We start from the raw sequence: 5,331 nt of genomic DNA, 5'->3' as shown, positions 1-5,331 counted from the left end.
TTATGTTTTCCTACATTTTTCAAACTAAAATTCTAACTTAATTAATCCTCTTTCACGATCTCAAACTTGGGAGAGTTGAAGACTTATACTTGCCTCAAATGACCTTCTGGAGTGTAACAGAGGCAATGGGTGCAGCACTTTCAACTGCTTATATTTGGTAAGCACAGGGGTTGGGGAATGTTTCAATTCTGTATTCTTATTGTCGTGTTTTTCTGCTTTCTCACAACTCTCTGATTTAGCTTGCTCATTTAAAAAAATAAAATTTGGGTTGTTTTATAGACATTGGCTTTGGCAAGAAGCCTGATTACATTTGCTAAGCCTCCTAGTAGCAATATCAAGGAATTAATTAAAATGCTGAGACCAGAGTTCCTACCCAAGAGATAAAGAATGAATGTGCTGTAGTCCCCAGCTTTAAGCTTCTGCATTTGTTGAAATACCTTCAGGAAGTAATTCAGTTATTTCACTCTGCAGGGTGACAAAAGGTGATATGACACACCAATTTTTTTTCTTAATGATAAAACTGTAAGAACCAAAATTCTCTTTCTCCTCCTCCCTCCATGACACCTCATAAAACTACTTCCAGAAAGAACTAGTCATACTTTTGAGTTTCTTTTATCAAACTCATACCTGCAGGTGTTGGAAAGGACTGCTTTCCTTTTGTTTAACCACTTTAGTATGACTAACTCATGAACACACAGGAGCAAGGCAATTTGCTCCTCAATTTTCCATTTCGGGTATGCAGCAGCAGCATGTATTCTGAGTCATGCAGAGTCCACTCTTCAAAATGTGTGCTGTTAGCTCAGAGGGGCTAATAATCAAATTAGGCTGCTAACAAATGGCAATTTATAATGCTGAAACTAATGAGAGGTCAAAGAACTAAACTCTGCAAGGAGTTTTAATTATCCTGTTCTTTGTGACTCCACAAGAACATTTTTAAAGGAACACTGCCACAATATTCAACTGGTACTTTTAGTTTCACTAAGATTTACATAACTTATTACATAAATGGAAAATATGCACTCTTCTTTCCAAGTAAAACAGGGATCTAAAACATTCTTTTCAGGGTTGGAAAGCAAGCACTGTTTTGGCTTGATGTTCAATTAGAATACCATTCATGGAATTCTTTGATTCCCACAGCACTGATGAATGAAGAAACACAGAGCCTCTCTACAAAGGAAATCTCTAGATTGGACAGAATATAGATAGTGAAGAACTGTAACAAACAAAACAACAATAAATTTTTCTGTCCTTGCTTCCTGTGCCATTTCACTTATTTTTTACTTCTTTTTTTCCCAGTTTGTTTGTGTTTATTGATGCTATGATGCTTAGGTCTTGACCACAAAGTTCTGCAGTGGGTACAGCTGTTACTTCTGCTGCTGCTTCTTGGTCTTCAGCTTCTCCCATGCTTGCTAAGTGCATGCCATGTGTTTTCTTGGTCTGAAGTTCCAGAAGTTGTACTTCTTGCCCTTGTAGAATTTTCTGAGGTTCGTCTTTCTGAGTGTGGTTAATAATGGTGAGAATGCAGGTAATGGATTTACAAACAACTCTGATCTTTGGAGAGCTTGGATGCCATACTGCTTGCCACTTTGGTGACATGCAGCTAGAACAACTCCAACTTCAGGGCGTCCAGCTGTTTCAGCTGCTCCTTTTTCTTGCCAGAAAGATCTAACTTTGTCAATGGTTACACAAGCCACCACCACTTGCTCTGAGGAAAAGAGCTTTTTTTACTTCTTATTTGTACTTTGTTCTGTCACACATACATCTACACACTCCACCACGAGCACCACACCCACCATTTCTGCAGGTCAAAATGCTCTTCATCTTTCATGGCTTAACTTCTTTTTGGGTTGTGTTTGAGGTGGATTTGTTTATTTATTTTTTGTTTGGAGGGGAGTGGCAAAATTGATTAACCAAAGAAAGCTACAACATCAACTGAACGTGGAATCTCTCATGCAAAAATAAAAACAAAAAGCTCTTATCCTTAAGCTAGAGAAAACATTAATTCAGAGGCATTGGAGATGTTAGCATCAATAGACTGATCACTGCTGGTCTGGAAAGGCTTTTGCTACCAAAATGGTTAATTGTTCAAAGGTAATGTTCACCCATGAAGCCTATTTAAAGACAAAGAAGGCATCTGGGCAGGGAGTTTTCTTTTATCAATAACTGTGTCAATAAAACAGCAAATGGAACACAGGAAAATCAAGCATGTCCATATCATCAGGGCAGCAAGACAACTAGCCCAGAGCATTGAAGGGTCTGGGTTTTTAACTGGATGCCCTTATTGTTGAAAAAAGAAATGTTAAAGTATGAAAGCAAATCCAACAAGGAAAATGTGACCAATGCAAATAACAAAAACTTTCTTCCTCAAAAGGAAGACAAAATCTGGAAATTCTTCTGCTAAATTTGTCATCATCACACTTTGCCATGTGACATTGCTTCATTGTTTGTTTAAATTGTTAACTTATTGCTTTATGAGGCAGTGTAGCTTAAAGGTTAAGAACATGAGCCACAGAGTCAAATTAAATCCCAGTTCCATCACTTACTAGCCACATAGTCTTGGGTAGGTCACATATCTCTTTCTAAGCCTCAGCATCCTTATTTGTAAAACTGGGATAATAGCAAGGCAGCAAGAGCTCAAGCTTTGGAGCCAAAATACCTGGTTTCAAATCCTCTGCTCTACCACTTACTAGCTGTGTGACCTTGAGCAAATTGCCTAAATTCTCCATAGCTCAGTTCCCCCCCTTTAATAAAGTAGGGCTCATTGATTGTCAGGACCTCACAGGGTGATTGTGAAAATTACAGAATATGTATAAAACACTTGATAAGAGCTTAATAAATGTAAGTCATTAGTACCTACATACTAATGTGTGAATGAGTAAATGAATGAAAAGCTTTTAAGCTCAGTATAGTAAGTGCTCAATAAATGCTAGCTTTTGTTATGTGTTTTCCTTTTGACTCTCCAACTAGCTTTTAAATTCCTAGAAGACAGGTCTTCTATTTTTTTCTTGATACTATATTGTTTAGCACTGTATTACATGCAAATAAGAGTGGCTCAACAATAGCCAAAGGAAAGAGTAAAGAAACAAGTCCTCATGCAAAAGTAGAAACTCAAATATCCGAACTGTAGACTCACAGCCCATGAATAGATTGGATTTATTAAAGTTGATGGTACAAGTCAGATAACATTTTGGCAATTTATAAATATTATCAAGAAATAATTTGGCATTCAATTTCTTAATTGGGTAAGGGAGGAAAAATCATTTTCTTTCTACATTTCTAGGTTCGTGGCTACACACTAAAATTTGATGACCACGACTATATTATAGCAATTATTGAAGAAGGTGGAACCCACCTCTATAACAATTGTGTATATATAGAAAAGCAGAAAGAAAAAGTGAAAGAAGAATTTAGCTGAAGTAGCTAATCTGCCCCAGACCCAAAGAGTGAAGCTGCAGCCTGAGAGGGAAGCACTGCAGTTAATTGGAGCATTTTTTAAAAAGATACTTATTTATTTATTTATTTACTTACTTACTTATAAGAGAGAAGAGAGAGAGAGTGCAAACAGGGGGAGTGAGTCAGGGAGAAGGAAAGGGAAAGAGAGAATTCCAAGCAGACTCCATATTGAATGCAGAACCTGACTCAGGGCTCAATCTCATGACCCAAGCTGAAACCAAAAGCCAGCTACCCAACCAACTGAGCCATCCAAGCATCCCATAATTGGAGCATTTTAATACCAGAATAAGGTAAAAAAGAAAAAGGAAAGAGGAAAGAAAGAAAGAAAGAAAGAAAGAAAGAAAGAAAGAAAGAAGAAAGAGAAGAAAAGAAAAAAAAAGAAAAGAAAAGAAAAAAAAAAGAAAGGAAAGAAAAGAAAGGCATCCAGTAATAGAAGAACAGAAAGATTCAAGGAAAGGGACTGATTTACAAGAAAAGGTGAAAGGGATTTAAAATGTGGCCTAAGTGATCACTAAGCTGGGGTGTGAGAACAGTTTATAAATGTTTGAATCATATACTAAAAAAAAGGAGAAGGAATTTGTTAAATAAGAATAAAGAGGGAAAATTAGACATTAAGAGAATATAATTGACCAAATTCTCATTTCATATAAGTCAATCTAAGCATTTCTGCTCTGCATATCCTATGCACCTTTTGCCCTAAGGGATATGCTCTGATCTTCCCCTCCCCAAAAGAGGTCTGAGCATCACTCTAATGTTTATGTCTTTGTTCACACACTCTTCTGAAGGGAAACAGAATATGCCACTTGAAAATGTGCCGCTTTAACATAAGGATTATTTTGAGCTGATTGTTTTTGAGGCTACAGACAAAGGAGAATCTCTGAAGACAGAATAGAAGTTGCCCTTTTGTTAGGAAAATTTACATTTATAAGGGAAATTTCCATTTGTAAGTGTCTGCCTCTCTCTACCTGGAAGATAAGGATGACCATAAATCACCAGAGAATTTTACCAAAGGAAAAGGCACAATTTAAATCTGCATAACAAACCTTACTTACCCTTGTTTACTGCACTTTTCCTGGTAACCTCACATAACTGCCTCTCCACCCACCCTGAGAATTTTTTCTTGTCTTTAGATAAAGATCATATTTAAAGTGGTAGCTTGGGCCACTTTGGGGGATTTGACTTGCTGTTCCTGGGTCTCTCCCTATGTATACAGGAGGTTTACATGTTATCAAACATCTGTTGTTTTTCTCTTATTAATCTGTGTTTATTACAGATGGGTCTCAGCCAAGAACCTAGAAGGGTAGAGAAAAAATTATTTTTCCTCCCTTCCACCTCTTGGGAGTTACCCAGGCCAGTGTGCCTGTTGTGACTTCTACATTCTTTCCAAAATTAGAGCTAGATTCCCACTCCCCCAAGGCAAAGCCCATAGATCTAGTGGCCTTAATACCTTAGGAGCATTATAGAAGAATCTGCACTGGAGCTGAGAAGACCTCCATTTTGAGGAGCTGAGAAACTGATTGGCAACAGGGCCACACTCTGGCAAAACTGACAGTAGTAATAATGAAGGATAGTCAGAAGAAAGGCAGACAGGGACAAGGGGCCCCACCCTAAGAGGAAACCACCCTTAAAAGGATTTTATACCACCATGGAAGGAGCCCTCCACCCTTTACCACATGAACAACTACCTGATAGGTAGATGAACATGTGGACAAAAATCTGATTGGATGACAGGTGCATGGAGGGTTAATCAGATTAAAACAGCCCACCAACAAGCCCATAAAACCCCTAGACTTAGAAATTCCAGTGGCAACCCCCTTGGGTCTCCTTCCTCTTCAGGAGCTTTGTACTATATTGCTCAATAAACTTAGCTTTACTTTC

The 5,331-nt window shown here is 37.8% G+C and overlaps 1 pseudogene; it reads right to left on the bottom strand.

Moving 5' to 3' along the window:
* Window positions 1-1,325: 1,325 nt before the first annotated feature.
* Window positions 1,326-1,796, bottom strand: LOC112821250 (large ribosomal subunit protein uL29 pseudogene; annotated as a pseudogene).
* Window positions 1,797-5,331: the final 3,535 nt, after the last annotated feature.

The sequence above is a fragment of the Callorhinus ursinus genome, unplaced genomic scaffold, assembly GCF_003265705.2.
Source record: "Callorhinus ursinus isolate GAN/ISIS: 27379988/994484 unplaced genomic scaffold, GSC_fseal_2.0 scaffold67, whole genome shotgun sequence".
Lineage (NCBI taxonomy): Eukaryota > Metazoa > Chordata > Mammalia > Carnivora > Otariidae > Callorhinus > Callorhinus ursinus.
This window is presented reverse-complemented; position numbering and strand designations above follow the sequence as displayed.